The sequence below is a fragment of the Pinus tabuliformis genome, chromosome 7, assembly GCF_031772625.1.
Source record: "Pinus tabuliformis cultivar Carrire ecotype Pingquan chromosome 7, CPIR1, whole genome shotgun sequence".
Lineage (NCBI taxonomy): Eukaryota > Viridiplantae > Streptophyta > Pinopsida > Pinales > Pinaceae > Pinus > Pinus tabuliformis.
In genome coordinates, this window is record NC_142293.1 from 232,384,695 (window position 1) to 232,402,551 (window position 17,857).

Below are 17,857 nucleotides of genomic sequence, written 5' to 3' on the forward strand. Positions count from 1 at the left end.
ATGGACGAAAGCTAGCTCAAAGAAGACTAATCTACTTGGCAAAAATGAACTGAAAGCAAATCAAAACATGGAAACCCTAGGAAACCCTAATTTAACTAGTCTAACCTCTATGATGCAAAGAATGTGAAGGAAACTTCTACCAATGATGCCATTACTTTTAATAAGTGAAAATGCATGAATCTAATCTACTTGCATCTTAAAAGACATGTTTTTATATTTTTTTCTTTAAGTGGATGGAGTGATTGTGATTTTGTGCTTATTAGGGTTTGGTTGCGCAGATGTGATGCGGAAGGAAGGAAAGCTTGGGAAAGGTTGGGGAGGCTAGGATAGGTCCCCAGAGATCCTTGGCATCAGTCCACAGAGGTTCCTCACGTTCAGAAGCTCAGCAACCGAGTGAGTGGCCTCCTACAGGATGTCTGCAGGGGATTCTACAGGAAACTCAGGAATTTCTACAGGAAGGTCTGCAATTCTTCTACAGGATGTTCTGAAATGGGATGTTTGAGGATGGATGGTTGATGGAAGATGCATGGATGGTTATGGAGGTAGGATGGGGGTCTGAAGTGACCCAGGAACTGATGGATGGAGTGGTGAGGTGACGTGGAAAGCTGACTTGGCTTGAAGGTGGTTGAGACAACAATGGGGAAGAAGGTAAGGTTACTTGGCAAAAGAGAAGATGGGAGATGAGGGAACAGACTTGGTGATGGAGGAGCTGATCTGAACAAGGCTCAAATGAACGAGGAGGTGATGAAGATGCCCTGCATAGTGGTTATTTGATCAAACCAACTACATCTTGCATGCAATCGAAATATCATGTGATCTATCTAACAAGTTAATGAAATCGGTGGACAGAAACCTTATTCATGAAAAGAATCACGTACAACCTGTGAACAAAACATTATCAAAGAGATATAAATGCATGAATAACTCCTACCAATCTATCTTAAACATAAGAAACTACTTTAACCATCAAAAGCAACCTAAGTAACACAACATGAATTAAATCTAAAGAGCAGATTTTTTTCTCAAGAATGCAGCAAACACACATAAAGAGAAACAAGGGAGGTACTGGGAACTTGAGATGGGCCCAACCCCAAGAGCTACAGCCTCCCATGAAAGATTTAGAGCCGATGCAAAGCTGGATCCATCTTTATTAATCAAGAAATGAAAAGTACATCAAAACTGTCCACAAGGAGAACTTGAACATGAGCTGAAAGCAAAGCTAATCTATTGCATAAAAAATCGAACTACAAACTAGCTAACTAATGGCTAAAACAAAATGACTAACTAGCTACAAAATGACTACCCACTAGCTAACCAAAATGAGGCCCTAAGCCTTCTTATTTATACAATTTGAGGACCCAACAGTCCTCCTAAAAGTTAGGGACTTGGCTGCCCAAGACTTGTAGTTAACAGCAGTCCTACTTGACTTGCTTGGCTGCCCTTGTGCTGATTGATTCGGTGGCCCTTGAACTCTGAGCTGATGGTGGAGAATTCGAGGTAAGGGCCCATAAATGAGGGGGACACCTTCCTACAAATCCTCTAGCTTGTTCTCCCACGAATTTGGCTGCCAAGTGCTCATTAAGACCTTCAATTTTGTCTCCAAGTTGACCAACAAGGCTACACAAAGCACCCATTAGACTTGTTGGCATAATGACTAACCAAATTCACTCTATTAACATAAAAATAATAAAAAACATGCAATAAACAAATGAGAATGGTGGACTAAGCCAAATTAGGAGGTTGAATGAGCCCAAATAATTGTACATTTTTGGGGCTCATCATCACCGCCCTACTGAAAGTGTTGCTCATCCTCTGAGCAACCAATTCTCTCTCCTTGTCTTTGATGGCCCTGGTGGCTTCCTTGGCTAGCATCTCGGCCGATTTCTCCTTTGGCTTCCCTCTTTTCAAACTTTCCTGTAGAAACTGTTCGCTGGCTTCCTGTAGAAACAGTCCTGTAGCTGAGTTTTGGCTTCCTGTAGAAACAAACAGCACCACTATATCCTGCCAGATGGGTTATGTCAGCCTTCATCTTCTCCTCCTTTCTGCTCTTCTTCCATACTGTCTGCTGCTTTTCTTAGTGAATCCTCAGCCTTGTTATGAGTGCACAAGTTTATGCAATCATATGGAAGAAATGGTGCCCTCTTTTCTGTCAAAGACAATTTACCAGCATTTTGTGTGAAAGTAAATATACCATCAAACTATCACCTCTCAGCTCCAAAGTAAGACCTTCACAGAAATCACCAAAGATGAACATCTTGCCAACAATTCCTCAAATGCTAAGTTGGACCAGTTAGCAGAATGAAGCCATCACCAAATCACCCCACTTTTCAAAGGCTTTGGTAAGCAGGTTATTGTGCTTAAGCATATTAGTAAATGGAATAAGTAGCAATATACGAACACACCCAAGTCCCAAGTTGAAAACACCTTCCTCTTTTATAAATTTCACAAACATCAGTGAAATAAGGAGACACAAGACAATCAATCAGAACCAAGCCAAAATAGTGTTTTCAGGACTTCCTGTAGAAAGTCTTGTAGCTGATTTCTGGCTTCCTGTAGAAGCCGTTTTTTACACTTCCTGATTTGGCTTGCATGGCTGGGGGTGTCTTCTTCTTTAATTTTGCTGTGGTTGCCTTGGTTTTGTCTTCACTTGGTTGGCCTTTTTCAGTCTTCTCTGCTCGTGCTTGCAACCGCTTCTCCTTTGGCGTTTGTGTTTTTACTTCACCCATAGCTTTGGCCTCAGCACCTTATCGTTTTTCTTGCTTTTCCTCTAGCTTTTCCTGTTGCTTTACCTGTGGCTTTTCCTGTGGTGGTCTGTCTTGGGTTTCCTTACCCCTGGCTCTCTCTTCTGCCTCAATGTGCTCCCTTTCCTCACTGCTGGATGAAGTGAGTTCCTCGGCCAGAATTTGGATATAATGCCCTATTTTGTCTTGTGCTCTGATCAGAAGGAGAATTCTGATATGGCTTTCCTCCTTGACTCTCAGGACAAGATTTCTCCGTTGGTTGTATCTCCCCTCTCACCAATTCCTTGGTTATAATATTGTTGCTGCCCCAAAATTTGACTGTCAAAATGAAATTAGGCTCTCACAGACAGAGTGCAGAGCTAATTTTCATACTAACCATATAGCAGTCACAAAAGAAAAACATGTATATGTGCACAGGTGAGCCTTACAGCGGTTTCAATTTTTCTACATGAGAGATTTTAATTCAAGACCCTGGAGAAAATCTCACATGCAGACCATGAAGACAATTCCAAGCAGCGATAATAAAAACAACTTTTGAATTCGTAGACAGACTCCCATTCACATTTTCCTTACCCCCTCAACACATCGAATTCACCACCTTTTGAATTATTTGCATGGGAAAGTTATGTTCAGGCCTATCTCACTGAGAATTTCCACCTTTACCAAGAACACTTGAACCAGGCCTATGTGATTTCAACTCTGTCAGATGTTGGTTAGACATATTTCCATTACCCTTAGAAACTCCATTCTTTTTATCGTTAGTCACATTAGATTGGCCTGTAGTTGAATCACGTACTTCAGACTGATGTTTGTGGTCATCATATGCTTCACCATCTGTCTCAGTACTGTCTTGAACAATTGCTTTCTCTTCTGCTTGTTTTCTTTTTGCAGGGCAGTTTTCTGCTTTTCCTGTAGAAACGCCTGTAGGGTGTCTCTGCATCTTTGAATGATCTTTGCATGCGGGAGAATTGTTAACAAGCCCAAAACTTGATGAAGGACGAGAGTTTAACATTTGCAAGTGTAAATGAACAACAGTTAGCAAGTGTACCTGAACAACAATTACGTGAGTCTTCAGCTGAGCGTTCCTTTATTCGCTGCGTGATTTGTGGTGAGGTGGCAGAGACTTGTGCTTAGCCCATGCAAACTGTTCGTCCCCTGCAGTTCCATCTGCCTGTAATCCCTTACCATTTGTTTCACTGGAGTTTAACCTATCCATAACTGGCTGTGTTTTTTTCAGTTTCATGTGAATGACCATGCTGCGTGACTGCCGGCTAAGTTCTTAGGGACGACAATCAGCTGAACCTTACTAATTCGTGGCTTAATCCCACCATTCCATTAATTCATGCAGTTTTCGAATTAAATTTATGCAATAGAGGAATGAGTTTGTCACATACCTCGAAGTTGAATGGTTGTCGTGAGCTTTTTGCTGCTGCCTGCTCTGATTTTGCTGCTGCATGCTTAGTTTTCCTGATTGCATATGGCTTGGCTGTTAATCCTTGATTGTTTTTTTCATGTGCAGGTGTCCTCTGGCCGGATCTGAGTGCATGCAATCATTTCCACGTTCAACTCTGCCCATTCAAGCTGCTGCTGCTGCATGGTCATAAAACCAGACTTCTTTTTGCCATTTCTCCCAAACGGTAGATCGGTTTGATCTGAAACTTGGTGAGCATGTTACTACCATCATTATGCATCTCCCATATCAAATTCGTGATCAATGGATGCACGGATTTCGAGAAAAATGGAAAATGGCTGAAGATTTCAGAGGTCGATTTCTCGGAAACCGTGCATCGGAATCGGCTGAAACTACTTGGGTAGGCTACTATCGCCCACGTGCATCTCCCCATGAAACAGGTTTTGAAACGGATGCACGGTTAGGGAGAAAATGCAAAAATGGCTGATGGTGATGGAGGCTGATTTCTTGGAAACCGTGCACCGGAATTGCATGAAACTTCTCAGGCATGTTGTCATCAACCTTGTACAATTCCCCATAAAACGGTTTGTCAAATGGATGCATGGTTTTCAAGTTATGGCAAAAACAAATTCTGCTCTATGTGTTTTTGCTTCAAGGCACTTTGCATTTTGGTTGCATGGTATGACAAAATGAATTTTGGCTGTGATGCAGGTGTGGAGATGATGGAGGATGAGTTGGAAGACTGCATGAGGACTTCTGAACCCTTGAGGAAGCTAGCATGTTCGCCAAACCACTTTTTGAAATGCATGCCTAGTTTCCCACAATTTCTACAGGAAGTTCCTGTAGAAGCACAATGAGAAGCAAATGAGGTGGACAAATGATGGAGAAAGGCAAGGGATGGACACACAAGTGCTTGCAGGCCTAACCAATAGACTCCCACTATCAGATTCACTTTTGAAATTGGATTTGGCTCGTCCAAAGGTTCTACAGGATGTTTCCTGTAGAAATACAGAGCTTCCTGTAGAAGACACAGTTTTGAGGAAAGAAGCATAATGACATGAAAAAAATGATGGAAAAGGGGTGAGGAATGGAAACATGGATGTGGGTAGGCCTCATGGACATATTCCAAGCCTTCAGGTCCTCCTCGGAGATCAATTTGGCTTTTTTGTAAGCTTCCTGTAGAAGATACGAAACTTCCTGTAGAAGGCACAAAAACTCCTTTGTCTTTGATTTGAGTGCTCCTCCTGTCATGAAACGTCCCTCTTGCAACCTGCAATGTCATTGCTGCAACATGAAATTATTCAATGGAGATTAGCTTCATTTTTCTTTTTTTTTTCTCTTTTTTTTTTTGAAAAACAACTAGGGCGCCTCATGGAGGTTTTCACCCTAATTGCCTGCCTTGGGCGCCTCCAAGGGAGGTTTTCACCCAAAGATCTTTTTCTCTTTCTCTTTTTTTCCAACCCATTGACTGCCTCATGGAGGTTTTCAATCAATGAGCCAATCTAAGGCGCCTCCGAGGAGGTTTTCACCTTAGATTTCTATTTTTCCTCTTTTTTCATTTTTTTTTCTTTTTTCTTTTTTCTTTTTTTTTTCTTTTTTTTTCTACCCTACCCTACTTGAAAAAAAAAACAAAATCATTTTCAAGTATAAGAATACTTCCAATGGAGCCATGTGCACATCGAGATTAGAGACAAAATGATGTGAAGGCTCGCAATGCATGCTTTGATAGGTATCCAGATCTCAGAGACAAAGTGATCTGTCTTTGAAAGGATCAAACGAAGTTGAGGAAGAAAGTACTGCTGCAACTTAGTGACCTTCTGAAACCATATCTCAATATAGCTTTGATATCCTTGGTTCTTTTGCTAATCTGGATCATTCTTGATGTCACCTTCTATCATGACCTTCTGATCTTCCTCTTTTTGTTGATCTTCCTCTTGAATACATGGAAGATTTGATGGTAACCATGAGGGAACTTTCTCCATCTCTGATTCTGATCTCTTCTCTTCATCACGTGCAGCCCATGGTTCTTTGATCTTTTCTTTTGGATCTTCTTTTGCCTTTGGTCCTTCAATACTTTCAAGATGATCTCTTTTTTGCAACACTCTTCCTGAGCTTCGGTGAACATCATTGAGCTCAAAAGGAGTCATTTGCACATGTTGTGCCTCAGATTTGCAATGGGGTTGAGCTGCTCCATTGTATGGCTTTGGAAATGGTACGGGTAGTTGAGTGGAGGTGTGAAATTGAGATGGATGGCATTGTGGTTGGGTAGGCATTTGAGGTTGCCTTGGTGGAGGAGGAGGCGATGGTTGTGGATGAGCAGGTGGTGGAGGAAAATAAGCGGGAGGAGTGTTGTACTGGGGCCTCCACTCCTGATAAGGTGCATTCCACTGAGGCTGTGGCTGAGCATAAGAGTGAAACGAATGAGAAAGTGGTTGGGTATAATATGAATCAGTGAAGGAACAAGGAGGAGGTGTGAACCAGGAAGGATGAGCAGGGGGACCCCAAGAAGGCATGAAAGTGGCTTGGTAGGGGTCATAATAGGTCTCAGGTGTACCTTGCAGTTCCTGCTGATAAGATCTAGGTTCATGCGGCCAACTTTGGTTCATATAATAGAGTGATTCAGTGGCTCCCTTGGCTCTTTGATATGCAGCTTTGAATCTGGGTAAGGAAGGGCACTGATTTGTAGGATGGTATTCTTCACAGATGAAACACACTTCTAGGGAGTGCATTGGACATTCGTTCCTAGGATGCTTTCTAGTGCACCTAGGGCAAAAAATGGCCAAAGACCTCTTGGCTTTTTCTTGCTTCTTTTGGATCCACAAGGTATCTAGTTGCATGGCAAGAAACTGCCTCATATCACTCTTGAAATCTTTGATCTGATTTTCAAATTCATCTTTGGACAAGATGTTGCTCCCAACATCTCTGTTTGTAGCCATTTGCTCCAGAGGAATGTTTTCTTCTTCTTCTCCCCTAGTGTTGTAGGGAAAAGTATCCGACTCGGATGACCCTATCCCACTCTAAGGGTGACAGTTCCTTAGAAACAACTGTAAAACAAACTACTTAAGGTTTACTTCTTTATGAAAGCAAAAGAGAATGGAGAAATGCACTAACCGTTGCCTTGCGCTTAATGTCGAATCCAAACTCTTCTCTTTGGCCGCTTACTCCTAGCTCCTTGTCCTTTTGCTTTCCCAGCTACAATGAGATCCTGCACAATAACAAAGAAGGAAACTACAAGAGGCATGCAATCATAACTGGTTCATGGATTAGTGTAAACCAAACATGCAATCATCACAATATATTATTGAAACAAGAGCACATAGAAGAACCTCAATAGCTTTTATTAATGAAGAAATAAAGGTTCTGAGAGTATTACAACCATTGAAGGCTCCAACCCAGCAACACCTCCCAGCAGAAAGAATTGCTCTTCTTCACCTCTCTCAAACAATCACCCAATAACTCAATAGTGAAACCAACAGCATATCATTACTTTGCACAAAATTCCAGCCTCCTGAGCTCATAGGAGAGAGCTCAATATATAGATGAATTGAGAAAGGATGAGTCAGCTTGCAACTGATGTGTAGCTGCCTTGTGTCCTCTCTCTCTTCAGTTAATCTTTAGTTGATCTTCAGTTCTTGAGTCCACTTGGTGAACCTTGCTTCCACTTGGAGAAACAAAGCCTCTGACTCATCACAAGGCGAAATCCCTGATCCAAGTGTCATTTTTGGAAGATTCCAAAGCAATGACTCACTGTGCCACTTGTCCTTTCTCGCTCAGCGCAGGTGGCCTTTGTCCCACTTGCTTTGCAACGCAGGTACACCATGGAGCAACTGAGTTTCAGCGCTGAAACCTAGTGGAGCACCTGCTTTGATTTCAGGATTGCTTGTTTTTGAGTGTTTTCAGGTGGAGAACTGATCTGAGAGCTGTTGGTTTGCTGACCTTGTTCCTCTAGGGGTAGGAACATCATGTTTAGGGAACTTTGGATCCCTTGGATTATTGACAATTCATGCTTGTTGCTGTAAGGCACAAAATTGTCTATAACATATGCCCCCTAAAGTATGAGGTCGTTTATCGGGTGAAATGCTTTATTGAGAGGATCCGAAGTTCATTCAATTTGCTGAGAAGTGTCCTGTAATAAGATACAATACAATACATTATTTTTCATACATTTTTCATGATATAGCTGAGGTGGGCATTCCCATGCTCAGCTTTATAAATACATTTTGGTACATAGAACAGACGATCTTCTGATTGTAGACTGATAATTCTCTGCTGAAATTATCATCCTTTGAGAAGGATGATCATCTGCTGTAATGATGTACATATCAAATGTCTTTATGTCCTGAATATATATCGCAGCCCGGATGGATGAAACTAGATCCGGGGTCTTCAATCTCTTCCGATCTTCACTCGATGTACAAGTCAATCCATGTGAGAATTTCTTGAAGTCGAACATGGAAAGACATCGCTTGATTACCGGTCAATGATGTAAACCGTTAACAAGCGCGAGAGGAGTCACCGATAAGGATGATGACCCTCAAGGTACGGCAGTACAATCCACATGGTGGGAATAAAGGACTTGGCGTCGACCACCATGCAAAATCTTCTGGTCGAAGGTCATTGATGTATACCTGTCGCCGGAAGTGAGAAACTTGCCATTGAGGCATGCAAGCTTCAAAGTACTGAGGGGGGTGTTCCTAGATCAACTCCTTGGATAATGAGCTGATGTCGACAAGGAGCGATCCGTCAAAGGAGGGCCTTAATGAATCCCACATCAGTGACACGGAACGGAGCTAGTGATTGTGATGAGGTGAAAACAAACTGTGATGTATGATTCAGGGTGGCGGTCATGAGGTGGATGAAGGATAATGTATGGCAGTGGGTGGAACACGGTTGACTCTTTACAGAACCACATCTCTTGAACATATAACGACACTGATGTGATGGATTGGTAGCATTACCCCAATTGTGGATGGTGTGGCGAGGACCATGGTTATGAGACGGTGAATGAAACAACCCAACCCGATGTGATACGGAGGACAAAGTGTCATGTTCAAGAGCGACTTGCTACCATTAATGCTGTGAGGTTCTCCCAATTTTTCCCCAGTCATTGCTGACCAGTACCTCTTTATTTTTGTCAAGCTTGAGGAGGATAACATATGCTTGTTCTATAACCTGCCCTTCGGGCAAGCCCATCGCTATGTTTTAACGAGCCTAGCGATAGGGAAACTCGTTCTCATCTAAAGACAAGTTTGTCGCTATTTAATCATTTTAACGAGTCTAACGACAAAGAAAACTCGGTCCTTTTCATTTTTAGAGAGTCTGAAAAGGTACGAAAAGTTAACTCCAAAATTCCTTTTTTGTCTTCTAATCCCTTAAGTCCGAAAAAGTATAAAACAATACAGAAGGGATGAATTTTCGATTTCTTTAACGAGCCGAACAAAACAAGCGCTCGATCTTTTTGTGTAATAATCCCTCAGGTCCAAAAAGATTAAAATCTAGAGGAGGGATAGCTCTTCTTGTCCTTTAACGAGCTGGAAGGCCAAAACTCGGCAAACTTTTCATATTTTACGAGTCAGTGAAAAGAGCTCAAAGAAGACTCGTCTTTTGAGGAACGAGTGATGAACAGGGATAGCAGCAGATTCCAGGTACAGGTTGGAATTCTCCAATCACTGCAGTGTCACAAGGATGGCTAAGTGGAATCACTCTTCGCAGCTGTTCCTCAAAATGGGTAAACAAACATATGGAGGTGAACGATTGGCCAAATGATCGGATGGAGGTGATGGCATATAAACACGACCAAGGGCTTTTAATATGGCTTTCAAAGGTTACATTTCTCGAGGTTGTTTACCGGTTCATTTTTTCTGGATGAGCTTGAACTGTAGGGAAAGATTGCTCACAACTTGTGTTTATTTTTTAACGAGCATGAACTCTGTACAAAACTGCTCGATTCTTGCGTTTATTTTTTAACGAGCATGAACATTGCTAAAACTGCTCGATTCTTGCGTTTATTTTTTAACGAGCATGAACATTGCTAAAACTGCTCGATTATACCAGTCTTAATACAAGGAATGCTTTAGGTGAGGTAATCTTATTTAAGGAGCGATACCTCACTAATTACTCCAATTTGGCAGGTTTTAACTTTTGCCCTTCATCCTTTCTTTATGCAAGCTGGAAATGGCTAATCCTACGAGTTTAACGGGTTAGACCTACAGGTTTAAAGGGAGGACCTAAAAATTTTAAAAATAAATATTCATCCCGTGCTTGCACTCCAAAAGGTTTGCATGCCCCCAGGTATAAAGTATAATTTCGAGATTCTGTCCTCTTACTTATTATCCGAAAAATGGTTTTGTTCGCTGCCGCAAACTAGACTCTTTTTTCGGCGATGTCTATCATTAGGTTGCTAAGGATGGTGACTACTTGTTGCAGCAATTTCCTCTCTTTCTTTGAAGACTGCCCCTACTTCTCTTTTAAAACATATTGTTTTAATGGGTGAGGCTTGACATTCAAAGATGGTGCCTTCTTGCTGCCACAAATAGACCCCCTCCTTAGGAGAGCCCACTTCTTTAGACAAAGGGAGCGATTCTTCCGCTTCAACATAACTTTGACAAAAGAATTTTATCCTAGAACAACCCTCTCTTCCTTTTTCGGACGGGGTACGGACTAGTCCATTCTTCTGCGGAAATTAACTTTATACCTAAGGTTTTCTCTGCCCGAGGCAGGCCAGGGTGCATGCCCCCTGGGTCCCAGTTCTTTTCTTCTCGAATTACTCGCATTCATCGGGAAGTAGAACCGGGGGCGGGGGCATTCCTTGAGTGAATAAACCGTTAAGGGATGGTATTTGACTATTTGCAATGCGTGATCCTGGAAATGAAAGTTGGTCTACGAGCTTGACCATTCTTCCTTCGTGCGGAAAACACATGACTCTAAAGAGCGAGGACACTATTGCCTCCATGCAATATATATAGTCTCGTCCAAGGAGTAAGTTATATGCCAAGGGTCCCTGGACGACCATGATGTTCATATGAAATGTCTTCCCTTTCAATGTAACTGGAACATTGGGGAGAATCCCTAACGGGTGACTGGTTCCTTTATCAAAACCTGATAGATTTCTCATCTCAGGTAAAAGCGCCGGGCAACCCAGTGCTTTCCAAGCAACAGAGGAAAGGATACTCACAGATGCCCTTTCATCAATGATAGTTCCAGCCATCACCATTCTGTAGATTTGGACTATGATTCTGAATGGGATACTGGCTGGTAACCGGGGTCTGCCTAGTTGATTCCAATCAAAGGATACAACTAGGTTGCTTGGTGGTGGGACCGAATATACGGCCGGATACGACCCTGACGATGTTCCTTCCTGCGATAAAGGAATGGGCGCATTGCCCTGATGCTCATCAGAGTCTGTGTTGATGAAAAGGATATGGACGGTGTCATCTTTATCCCCTTCAGTGAGGGTGTCATTTGAAGATGGGTCTTCAATGACGGAGTCATTGGATGATGAACCCTCTGAAGGAAGAACCGGGTCAACTGCCGTTTCGACCTTTAGACTTTCGTCTAGTCTGGATTCAGTAGGTTCATTCTCAATGACCGACACTTCAGCTGACCACTTGAGCGGGTCAGCTGGATTTTCAACTATCGAGGGATTAGGCGCGAGTTTTTGGTATCCAGGAGGAAGTCGTAACGGTGAAACCGGACGATCTTCCAAAACTCTCTTTGCCTCATCTAAGAATGGACATCGGTGGATGGCGTGATCGCCTTCACACAATATACAGGGTGATCTTGGTCTCCCTCTTCGTCCTTCACTCTCGCTAGTCGACGGACTGCAATCAACATGACTACCAGAGGTTGATGCTACCGGATTGTGCAACCTTGGGGACCAGTCCCTTAGTATCCGGGGAATACAAGGACAATCACGATGGAAGTGGGCCCCTTTGCAAATGACACATGGCGATTTAGGCCCGGTCGGTGCAGTGTGTGGGTTTTTGTCAGCTGTCTTTTGCTTGCCCCCAGTCGCCTTCGCCATAGGCCCCTTCTGCTTCTTTTCTCTCTTCTTCTTTTCCTTCTTCTCCATGGGAGGCTGACTTTTGCCGGCTCTACCTTGTGAAGATGAAGGATCAGAGGAAGAATTGTAAGAAGTGGAAGGCTGGTGGGTAGCTCTAGACTGTTCTGACTGTTGATTCGACTGCTCAGGATTAGTGTCGATCTGGACTACATTAGTTGAAAAGAGCCATACAGGTAGGCCAATTGTTAATCCTGGAAGTGACAATGTGGCCATATGGGGCGCACCAACATCTCCCCAAGAGGAGAAGGGACTTGGACTTCCACCAAGGTTACTTCCTTGGTTGGTGGGCTCCATACTTTTCAACTGAAAGATCAACGTGGGAATAACAGGTGATTATGTTCCGTTTAAAATAAATTTTATTAACGATGCTTTTAGACACAAACTTGCTTTTTCATGTTTTAAGAGTCGAGAAAAAGCTAAAGATGACTCTAGTCGCCTTCGATGTTTTAACGAGCCCGAAGTGACAAATGCTCGGATGGACTTTTTCAGTTATAGAGTTTGAAAAAGGCCAAAAGAAACTTCTCTGGAGATCTAGGCAGAGGGTGTGCCAAACTTTTCGCGAAACCACAGAATACGTTTTACGGTACGGGTGGTCGATCTTCGTGAATGCTGTGTTCACTGCATCGCGATCAGTAGGGCGGCCGACACGGCTTCCTATGGATAAAGGATAATTTCCTATAGGGGTCTCCCAATATATACGCGATGGTACGTGGGAGCACAAGTCTGTATTAGTGCCACTGACTCTCAGGAGGAATCACCCACCTTCGTAGAGATCGACAGTCACTATGTTTAACGACGCCGGAACACGTCTCTACCTAGACCTCTATGTGTTTGCGTTATGTTACAAAGCATTGTTATGTAAATTGGATTTATTTTAATGTTGATCTTGCTTATCAGTTTGCCTTTAAGGATCACCACGAGATGTATATAACAAATTCCTGAATGCAGTCTAAGATGAGAAGCAAACTTTTCAATCTTTCAACTTTGAAAACCTTAACTACTGAGGGAAAAGAAAGGAAAATCTTTTCACACAGATCATAGAGCACACACTAAAATGCAAATTTTTCCTAAATCGTCAAGCACACAGTCAAATGCAAAATGCACAATGCATGTATTTTCTTTTCCCTTTCTTAATGTGGGTGGATTACAAAAAGAAAGTGGTTATATAACTTTGATTTCGATTTAAAGCGAAAGTAAACAAGTTTGTCCAAAATCAAAAGACACCTTAAGATTCACTTGCTTAATCACTGGAAATACATGAAATCAAACCATACTAACGAAAGTAAAATGACTAATCAGCTATGGATAGCAAACAAGCTAACTCTTTTAGACCAGCAAAATGCCTAACACAGGTTCAGATCTAAGAGGCCAAAAGCAAGACTAGTTTACTCTTCGTTATGGGAAATTGTAAATGAGTAAGAAATACAAAGAACAAGTACAATTTCGTTATATAACAGAGGCAGAATGATGGCAAGTAATATTGGTTTCAAAACAGGGCACAAGACTGACACCTAGCAGCAAAACTAAGTGAAAACAGGCAAGAGAAAGGAGGAAACCCCAAATGCACTAGGCAAATTTGGGCCAACGCAGGCTCTGCACAGCCAAACTGGCTCTCAGCGCAGGTAGCCCCTTCGGGACCTGCGTTGCAAAGCAGGTAGCCTATGTACTACCTGCTTTGGAAAACGAGAATTGCGTTTTCACAGTTTCCGGGTCATAATTTTCTCAAAAATGCACGGTTTTTGCTCAAATCAGAAGCAATCAGTCAAGCACACTCAAAGGGATGATTAAGAAGGTGCAAAGCTATCACTAAGAGCTTACAAGGATCCTTGTAGATCAGCTCTTCAAATCATGAATTTGCTCAGAAAATGAGCAAGAGTAGCTGCCCTCTACTTCGCTTTTGATATAGCCAAAAGCTTTTTGATTTGGTACTCTTTTGTTCAGGAAATGAATAGAAAAATACTACAAACACAATCAAACGGATACGATCCCCAGCGGAGTCGCCAGTTTGTTGTAGGGAAAAGTATCCGACTCGGATGACCCTATCCCACTCTAAGGGTGACAGTTCCTTAGCAACAACTGTAAAACAAACTACTTAAGGTTTACTTCTTTATGAAAGCGAAAGAGAATGGAGAAATGCACTAACCGTTGCCTTGCGCTTAATGTCGAATCCAAACTCTTCTCTTTGGCCGCTTACTCCTAGCTCCTTGTCCTTTTGCTTGCCCAGCTACAATGAGATCCTGCACAATAACAAAGAAGGAAACTACAAGAGGCATGCAATCATAACTGGTTCATGGATTAGTGTAAACCAAACATGCAATCATCACAATATATTATTGAAACAAGAGCACATAGAAGAACCTCAATAGCTTTTATTAATGAAGAAATAAAGGTTCTGAGAGTATTACAACCATTGAAGGCTCCAACCTAGCAACACCTCCCAGCAGAAAGAATTGCTCTTCTTCACCTCTCTCAAACAATCACGTAATAACTCAATAGTGAAACCAACAGCATATCATTACTTTGCACAAAATTCCAGCCTCCTGAGCTCATAGGAGAGAGCTCAATATATAGATGAATTGAGAAAGGATGAGTCAGCTTGCAACTGATGTGTAGCTGCCTTGTGTCCTCTCTCTCTTCAGTTAATCTTTAGTTGATCTTCAGTTCTTGAGTCCACTTGGTGAACCTTGCTTCCACTTGGAGAAACAAAGCCTCTGACTCATCACAAGGTGAAATCCCTGATCCAAGTGTCATTTTTGGAAGATTCCAAAGCAATGACTCACTGTGCCACTTGTCCTTTCTCGCTCAGCGCAGGTGGCCTTTGTCCCACTTGCTTTGCAACGCAGGTACACCATGGAGCAACTGAGTTTCAGCGCAGAAACCTAGTGGAGCACCTGCTTTGATTTCAGGATTGCTTGTTTTTTAGTGTTTTCAGGTGGAGAACTGATCTGAGAGCTGTTGGTTTGCTGACCTTGTTCCTCTAGGGCTAGGAACATCATGTTTAGGGAACTTTGGATCCCTTGGATTATTGACAATTCATGCTTGTTGCTGTAAGGCACAAAATTGTCTATAACACCTAGAAGTTCTTCAAATATGTCTTGATGTCCACCCAGGGGTTCTTCAATCACAGCCATCGAAGAAGAGAGAAGGCTGTGTGAAGCAGTGGGGGTGTTTTGCAATCATTTTTCTAACTTATCTCTACTACTACAAGGCATGAAATGAAATCCTTTTGCTTGATTTTTGCTTTTTTCTACTTCTACATGCAAAACTGAAATAGATTGAACTGCAACTAACTATCTTGCTAAAATGAAAATGCGGAATTGAAATGAAAGCAGGAAAGGACTAATCTATTTTGCTCAAATGAAATTGCAGGAATGAAATTCTAGGCTACGCTTGCGGAATTGAAATGCTAATCTACGCTTGCAGAATTGAAATTGTGGAATTGAAATGATAATCTATGAAAGCGGGAAATGCTAATCTATGAAAGCGGGAAATACTAATCTACTTTTTCATAAACGAAATTGCATAATGGAAATGAAATAAACTACTTAGAAGAAGGTTGTAGTAGAAAATAGAAGAATAGCAACAATCACCAATACTCTGCCGCTTCCCCGGCAACGGCGCCAAAAAGATGGTGAGCTCCAGTATTGTAGCAATAATGCTACAACTCCTGGGGCTTCCTGTCTCTTAATTTTATCAACCCGGTAGTTCGTACAAACTTGGAAGCGACGGTGCTGTATGCACAAGTACTAGCTCTTGTCGCAGCTATCACTTGGTCAGCTGGCACAAGTCCACTAGGGCTCAAGCCAACTTCTATAGGCTCTCAGAAGAAGCTTGTTAAATGATGGATGAAAGCTAGCTCAAAGAATACTAATCTACTTGGCAAAAATGAACTGAAAGCAAATCAAAACATGGAAACCCTAGGAAACCCTAATTTAACTAGTCTAACCTCTATGATGCAAAGAATGTGAAGGAAACTTCTACCAATGATGCCATTACTTCTAATAAGTGAAAATGCATGAATCTAATCTACTTGCATCTTAAAAGACATGTTTTTATATTTTTTTCTTTAAGTGGATGGAGTGATTGTGATTTTGTGCTTATTAGGGTTTGGTTGCGCAGATGTGATGCGGAAGGAAGGAAAGCTTGGGAAAGGTTGGGGAGGCTAGGATAGGTCCCCAGAGATCCTTAGCATCAGTCCACAGAGGTTCCTCACGTTCAGAAGCTCAGCAACCGAGTGAGTGGCCTCCTACAGGATGTCTGCAGGGGATTCTACAGGAAACTCAGGAATTTCTACAGGAAGGTCTGCAATTCTTCTACAGGATGTTCTGAAATGGGATGTTTGAGGATGGATGGTTGATGGAAGATGCATGGATGGTTATGGAGGTAGGATGGGGGTCTGAAGTGACCCAGGAACTGATGGATGGAGTGGTGAGGTGATGTGGAAGGCTGACTTGGCTTGAAGGTGGTTGAGACAACAATGGGGAAGAAGGTAAGGTTACTTGGCAAAAGAGAAGATGGGAGATGAGGGAACAGACTTGGTGATGGAGGAGCTGATCTGAACGAGGAGGTGATGAAGATGCCCTGCATAGTGGTTATTTGATCAAACCAACTACATCTTGCATGCAATCGAAATATCATGTGATCTATCTAACAAGTTAATGAAATCGGTGGACAACAACCTTATTCATGAAAAGAATCACGTACAACCTGTGAACAGAACATTATCAAAGAGATATAAACGCATGAATAACTCCTACCAATCTATCTTAAACATAAGAAACTACTTTAACCATCAAAAGCAACCTAAGTAACACAACATGAATTAAATCTAAAGAGCAATTTTTTTTCTCAAGAACGCAGCAAACACACATAAAGAGAAACAAGGGAGGTACTGGGCGCTTGAGATGGGCCCAACCCCAAGAGCTACAGCCTCCTATGAAAGATTTAGAGCTGGTGCAAAGCTGGATCCATCTTTATTAATCAAGAAATGAAAAGTACATCAAAATTGTCCACAAGGAGAACTTGAACATGAGCTGAAAGCAAAGCTAATCTATTGCATAAAAAATCGAACTACAAACTAGCTAACTAATGGCTAAAACAAAATGACTAACTAGCTACAAAATGACTACCCACTAGCTAACCAAAATGAGGCCCTAAGCCTTCTTATTTATACAATTTGAGGACCCAACAGTCCTCCTAAAAGTTAGGGACTTGGCTGCCCAAGACTTGTAGTTAACAGCAGTCCTACTTGACTTGCTTGGCTGCCCTTGTGCTGATTGATTCGGTGGCCCTTGAACTCTGAGCTGATGGTGGAGAATTCGAGGTAAGGGCCCATAAATGAGGGGGACACCTTCCTACAAATCCTCTAGCTTGTTCTCCCACGAATTTGGCTGCCAAGTGCTCATTAAGACCTTCAATTTTGTCTCCAAGTTGACCAACAAGGCTACACAAAGCACCCATTAGACTTGTTGGCATAATGACTAACCAAATTCACTCTATTAACATAAAAATAATAAAAAACATGCAATAAACAAATGAGAATGGTGGACTAAGCCAAATTAGGAGGTTGAATGAGCCCAAATAATTGTACATTTTTGGGGCTCATCAAAACTCTGGCCAACACTTAGCCAATTATTTTCTCAT